This window comes from Pseudophryne corroboree, chromosome 5, assembly GCF_028390025.1.
Source record: "Pseudophryne corroboree isolate aPseCor3 chromosome 5, aPseCor3.hap2, whole genome shotgun sequence".
NCBI lineage: Eukaryota > Metazoa > Chordata > Amphibia > Anura > Myobatrachidae > Pseudophryne > Pseudophryne corroboree.
In genome coordinates, this window is record NC_086448.1 from 422285263 (window position 1) to 422292982 (window position 7720).

General features: G+C 40.6%; 1 non-coding gene across 1 annotated transcript; it reads left to right on the forward strand.

Annotated features, from left to right (window-relative positions):
* The first annotated feature begins 989 nt into the window (after nt 1-989).
* Nucleotides 990-1108, forward strand: LOC134930038 (5S ribosomal RNA). Its single transcript, XR_010178661.1, has one exon. It is a non-coding gene; the product is annotated as a 5S ribosomal RNA (ribosomal RNA).
* The last annotated feature ends 6612 nt before the right edge of the window (nt 1109-7720 follow it).

A 7720-nucleotide genomic window follows, 5' to 3' on the forward strand; every position in this document is an offset into this window, starting at 1 on the left:
CGATGCAAGAACTGGCAGCCCGCTCCCCACACCGGACTACACGGAACCCGGAAGTGAACAAGCCTTAGGGCGAAACGCGTCTTCCGCATCCTACAACAGGGGTCTCGTCGACACCACCCTATCCTGGCATCTTGTCATATCCATCTATGTGCTCTGTTGGCTTTCTCAATCCTTGGTGAAACCGTAAGGTCTACTATCCGGTGACTGCATGCCACGGATAGTAATTTTCACTGTAAATCTCAGCTGATCTGCCCCAATTATCTAGTTTTCTATGTGTATCACAAGTGACAACTAATTGGGGGCACCTAATTGGTTATAATTTAAGCAGTGATAACATCCAAAGTTTCACCAGTTGTTGCATGCAAACAATATATATCTATTTTTTCCAGAAATGCATTTGTTCTTATCTGCCTGTATTACCTCATACCTCCTCAGCAATTAATGCAGCATCATAAGGAGTATAGGTTCTTAGTACTCCAATATCTTATTTGTAGCCGGTGGCAATAGCAAATATCTTGTGATTCATGTGTTAATGCATTTGGAAATTGATTCATACGTGTAGAGTCTGGAGATAATCTGATATACCAGCACATAACTTGGCAGATTCCTGCCTCTTCCTGTGCCTTAGAACAAAATTGCATTACTAGAGCAACGACGTATTTATCAAGCTCACTTAGGATTGCAGATTATGTTATTATCTGTCTCAATATTTTTATTACATATCAGCAGCCAGTTTTTCTTCAACTGCTAATCCTAGTGTCAATTTGATTAATATATTTCTCTAAGATCACTAAAAAATTTTTCGTGGACTCTCATTTACGATTCTCGGTACATTGCACCACGAGAGTGGGAATTTTGGAATCGGGTCTAACGTAAAAAGCAGATCCACACATTTCCACGATTCTTATCTGATACTTTTCTATCAACCTCTACCCTATATTTTCCATATTCCTAAATAGGTGCACTCTCATTGGCGTTCGCATAAAACCCTCTACTACCATACCACGTTGCCAGCGCCCGATCTCGTCTGATCTTGGAAGCTAAACAACGTTGGGCCAGGTCAGTACCAGGAAGGGAGACCACCTGGGAATACTTGGTGTTGTAGAGCAGGATTTCTTCCTCATTTATGTGGAAATATCACCAACAGCAGTATCACCACTTTCTACTATTTTTCTGATTTTATTCTAATGTCAGTGGCACCATTACCGTGATGTACAAAACTTCTTACTATTATCATCAGTGTTTTCAACGCTCATAAGTATAAAGTGAATTTTGTCTATCATCTTAGAGGAATGACCTTTGATCATTACTCTAATCTCTTATAAGCCATAGAGCATAACCTTATACCTCTCATATATCATTGTGTGTCGACCACCCCGTGGTTCCATCAATACAGCAAGTCTGTACTGGTCAAGGGGAATGGGGGTATGACCAATTCAATGTCTACAACCCTTTCATACATTCTTTACCATTAAAGAGACCAGAACATTTTAATTAAGATGCTACATATATTGCATTTTGAAGGACAGATCTCAGGGAAAAACATATAATTGTAACTATGCTAATAAAAGTTATGTTTTAAGTAATTTTTCTCAATTATCATATTATTTTGAATTTTTTCTACAAGAGTGCGCCCACACAAGAGCCTTCTTTTTTCTCCCCATGTTCTAAAGTTTGCATACTTTCTGGCTCTGGGTGCACCACCAACAGGACAAGACTAACATATACATGTGTATATATTTTCCATACACAACATAGGAAGGGCCACTTTTTGCCCCTTCTCTCCCTTGAGTTACAAGGGAACTCTATTGTCCAATTTTGGTATTTCTTCTTAATTACAGTACTATCTTTAATTATAAATCCGGTGCCGGATCGCCCAAGTTTTTTTGCAGCATTCTCTACTGTTGTAAAAACAGTCTCTGATCCGTGGCACGGCCTTCTCCTTCCTCTCTTTACATTTTCTTTATCATATAATTTCTTCCTTATCAGATCTGCCCCTTTTAGCAGCTATACGTGTAATTAATTTTTCGTAGTAGTCTTTACTATGACCACTTTCTCACTCAAAGCAGAGCTAACAAAACGACAAAATCCGGAGACTTTTGGTGATTTCTTCTCAGAGAATTTCGAAGAATCCCCCACTAACTCTGACTGGAAAACGACCTTCTCTAAATTACAAAAAAGTCTGCAGAAAAGGACTCGCTTATCGTGGGACATCACCACATTACAGAATTACATCAAACATAAGATCGTGCCCCGGGGGTTGAGACCCAAAATATTCCCCTCTTTCCCACTGGCTACGGAGAATTTGAAGACCGAGTGGGAGACAGCACTTTTAAAGTGCTCCCAAGAATTATTACAGCTTCTGGTCAAACATGACACACTACTCATAGATCAAGTGGAAAAAGAAATAGAGGATTTGGGTCACAACCTAGAGATTTGGGAAAAAGATTTGTCATTTCAAACAGCTTTTGAAAAACATCAAAAAGAACTGAAGTTTTATGAACAAACAATAGTAGATCGAAAGCGGGATAAATTTATCAGGGACAAACGAGATTTCTCACGTGGGGACATTTTCAGGTGGAACACCATATCCTACAACAGAAATCGAAGACAGAGGGACGACTCGACTTTCTCAGAATTTGAATCTTCAAATAGTGGGGACTCATCCAGTGAGACTCCAGACAACACCAGATTTAATCAGGGAGAAGGAGAATTTTCCCCACGTTTTTTAGGCCAGGGTTCGAAACAAAGAGGCCGAGACAAAAACCCAGGAAAACCCGGCGGGGGGGAAAGAAGAGGAGACAGACGCAACCCAGACTGGGACACATCGAGGACTGCCAGGTATCCGGCCCGACAGAGGAAGACCCTACGGTAACTCATCTATCCACATCCTCATTACAGGTTATTAACCTATCTGGGAGACCCCTTTCATCTGCACACATGGCTGTGTTGGCCAAAGGCCTCTCTTTCTCACCCTCCAGATCATTTAACAGATTCTCTTGGGAGAAAGACCTTAGACTATTTGGCAGAAAACTCCTCCTCAAAAAGTTCTTCGCTAAACATCATACCAGACAAGATAGTGTTGGTATCACTGACTTATCCGCTGATGAGCTCCAAACAGTCCAAGTCTTGGAGGACCTATTAATGGAATCAAACACACAGGACAGTACTCCCGACAGAGCCAAATGTAAACCAAAGTCTTCATTCTTTCCGCCTGACAATACCAGCCCTGAAATTAGGGTTTTTCTTAACAGGGTATCAAAAGAATTTGACGATATTTATGTCCGCATAAAAACTTCCCACCAATATCCATCTAGAAATCTCAACTTCCAAGAAAGGAAAGCATTACGTGAGATGGAAACATGGCGGGATGTAATCATCAAACCTTCGGACAAAGGGGGCAACATTGTTCTATGGCCGACAGAAATGTATATTACGGAAGCCCATAGACAACTGCTCAACCCCCTCTGCTACCAGAAACTTCTCAACGATCCCACAAAAAGGTTCCAAAAAGCCTATACTTTGTTGATACAAGAGGCTGCAACACAGGGAACCATCACAAAACAAGAAGCCGCATATCTGACTGTACAAAATCCAAGAACTCCAACTTTCTATCTTCTGCCGAAGATCCACAAAGACATCCAGGTGCCACCTGGCAGACCAATAATGTCAGGTAATGGCGGACTTCTGGAGCAACCGAGTCGTTTCTTAGATTTACATCTACGTGATTTTGTTCTTGACTTACCATCCTATCTACAAGACACCGCTGATCTATTACGTAAAATTCACGATATCCATTTTGAGGATGACTTCCTCTTAGGGACTTTAGATGTCGAGGCACTTTACTCCAGTATCAACCACCATCAAGGCCTGTCTGCAGTCAAATTCTTCCTGGACCGAATTGGCTCCAATGACTTCTCCGATTTTCTCTTGCAACTACTCATGTTTGTTCTTTCTAAAAATTATTTCGTTTTTCAAGACCGCTTTTTCTTACAAATCAGGGGAACCGCTATGGGGGCAGCATGCGCACCTACATATGCAAATCTTTTTCTAGGGTGGTGGGAGCACCTACATGTATTTAACATCAAGAATGAAAAATATACCACACATATAATACTGTGGCTAAGATACATCGATGATGTCTTCTTGATTTGGAACGGCAATAAAAACTTACTTTTGGAGTTTATTCAGATTCTCAATCAAAATGAACTTAACATTACTTTAACACACTTCATTAGCCCCACAAGAGTACCATTCCTAGACCTCAGTATCTATAAATCCAATACAGGATTCTTAGAAACTGAATTATTCCGCAAGGAGACTGCAACCAACAGTCTCCTACATCAAACAAGTTCCCATTTTCCGCCCACCGTGGAAAACATCCCCAAAGGGGAATATCTACGCCTAAGACGTAACTGCTCAGAAGACCTTACCTTCAAAACCAAAAGTTTGGAACTAACTAACCGTCTCCTTGATAGAGGCTACAGCAGACGCTCACTAAAACGGGCATACACCGCTGTTGCAGCAACCAAGAGAGAGGGTCTAATATTTGGAAAGAAGAGTAAGAACACGGAGCAGGAAGATACAGTTCGTTTTATTGGTACGTTCTGCCCCGAATGGAGGAAGTTGAAGGGAGCAATTACTAGACATCTCCCTATCCTACAATTGGACCCAGACTTGGCACCTCTCTTTGAGTCCCCACTACAAATGAGCTGGCGCAGATCAAAAAATATGAGAGACCATCTAGTACACAGCCATTTGATCTCCATAAATACTAAGAAACCTTCTATCACAGGTTCTTTTTCTTGCGGCCACTGTAAATCATGTCCGCAAATCCTGCAAACCAACACGGTCATTGATAGATTTGACCAGGTGGTCAAGCTACAACATTTCTTTAATTGTAACACACAGGCGGTGATATACTGCATAACATGTGAATGCAATTTAAAGTATGTAGGCATGACCACACGTAAATGGAAAGAAAGAATACTAGAACACCTTGGAAACATCCGCAATGCCTCCCGAGATCTTGAGAGAATGAAACAGCTCACATCGGTAGCGAGACATTTCAATTTCGTCCATAAAGGCTCCATCAAAGGTTTTAAGACCTTCTGCCTAGATCAAGTACGTCTTGGAATACGGGGAGGAGATATAACTAAAGAACTACTCAAAAAGGAGAGTGAATGGATCTTCCGTTTAAATAGCCTGAAACCCTTCGGTTTGAATGAAACTATCAACTACGGAGTTTTCTTGTAATGAAGGTTTCATCTACATCTTACGTCAATTTCTGTAAATTTAACCAACCAAAAAAATTTTTCCCTTTCCATTTGTATTTATTTTATATTATTTCATTTTTTCTATTTATACTATTTTTCTTTTTATATAATAAATTTTTCTTATTTATTTATTTTCTTATAATATATTTTTATCAGCACAATGGAACATTATCAATTGTTCTGAATTTATTATCCATCAATCTCCCAGACACCGCCTATAGGATTCACCACTTACTCTGACACCACCATTCCTCACACTTCTAATCACCTACCCCACCTCACTCACACTACCTCACATTGCCGCCTATTTCCTCCCACTTTTCTCCCCCCCCCCCCTTCCCCCCCCCCCAGGCCCCGCCCCGCCCCCATCTCCCTCGCCCAGTCTTCTCTCCTCCATACCAATTCCATACTGCTACTATCCCCCACCATCACATTTGCCCACATCGCACACATTGCACCATCATTTCAATATACCTACTCACATTTCACTCACCCACCACACACCACCCTTACACCGATTTTCCCAAGTATCTAACACACACACCAATCACCTCAATCTCTTAACAGCAGCCCATTTTAATTTATATACATATATGATATTTATTATTACATAATGTTTATATTTTTCACTTATATTCACCTAAATAACCACCTTTTAATCCCCAAATGAAGGCACTAATTCACTACCCTCGAATCTCTATTCCTATTAATACAGGCACTTCCCCCCTTTCTTTCCCCCCCCCCCTTTTTCCCTTCCCCTACCCCTCACCAATTCCCAACACACCCTCTATATAATATGCCGCACAGGTATACTTATTAATTTCCTAATTCTACTCATTTAATTATTCATATTTAAGTGTTATTTTCTTTATTATTTCATCTTTTCCATTCTTCTCACATACATAGTTTCCTCTCATATATATTTTAATTTCTTCAATTTTTTTTTTTTCCCCTGCTTTTAAATTTATTTTTAACATTATTGTCACCATTAGAATAGCTATATCCTTTCCATATCCATAACGGAGATCTCAATGCGTGTCAATAATCTCCAATGTCGTTCTAGCTTTGCTCAGCTAGTCTCTTAGCAACCATCAGTATTCACTATAGATAATTCCTATAGACATTCGGATTTGTTACACCTATTCCGCCGCTGCAGTCACTTAGCAACTGCCCATACAAACAGCAGACACCGTTCCCATATCCAATATGGCGTTCGTAATCTCGCGAGATGAGATTACCTTCCGTCCTCCTGATTTGATGTTACCGCTGCGGTCTCCTAGCAACCGCCTACATCGTAAGATCTCACCCACCTTATCCAATATGGCGTCCGTAATCTCGCGAGATGAGATTACCTTCCGTCCTCCTGATTTGATGTTACCGCTGCGGTCTCCTAGCAACCGCCTACATCATAAGATTACACCCACCTTATAGCGCCTCCGGATTGGACAGCTCTACTAGCAGCAGGTTTAAAAGCCCGCTCCCCACACCGGACTACACGGAACCCGGAAGTGAACAAGCCTTAGGGCGAAACGCGTCTTCCGCATCCTACAACAGGGGTCTCGTCGACACCACCCTATCCTGGCATCTTGTCATATCCATCTATGTGCTCTGTTGGCTTTCTCAATCCTTGGTGAAACCGTAAGGTCTACTATCCGGTGACTGCATGCCACGGATAGTAATTTTCACTGTAAATCTCAGCTGATCTGCCCCAATTATCTAGTTTTCTATGTGTATCACAAGTGACAACTAATTGGGGGCACCTAATTGGTTATAATTTAAGCAGTGATAACATCCAAAGTTTCACCAGTTGTTGCATGCAAACAATATATATCTATTTTTTCCAGAAATGCATTTGTTCTTATCTGCCTGTATTACCTCATACCTCCTCAGCAATTAATGCAGCATCATAAGGAGTATAGGTTCTTAGTACTCCAATATCTTATTTGTAGCCGGTGGCAATAGCAAATATCTTGTGATTCATGTGTTAATGCATTTGGAAATTGATTCATACGTGTAGAGTCTGGAGATAATCTGATATACCAGCACATAACTTGGCAGATTCCTGCCTCTTCCTGTGCCTTAGAACAAAATTGCATTACTAGAGCAACGACGTATTTATCAAGCTCACTTAGGATTGCAGATTATGTTATTATCTGTCTCAATATTTTTATTACATATCAGCAGCCAGTTTTTCTTCAACTGCTAATCCTAGTGTCAATTTGATTAATATATTTCTCTAAGATCACTAAAAAATTTTTCGTGGACTCTCATTTACGATTCTCGGTACATTGCACCACGAGAGTGGGAATTTTGGAATCGGGTCTAACGTAAAAAGCAGATCCACACATTTCCACGATTCTTATCTGATACTTTTCTATCAACCTCTACCCTATATTTTCCATATTCCTAAATAGGTGCACTCTCATTGGCGTTCGCATAAAACC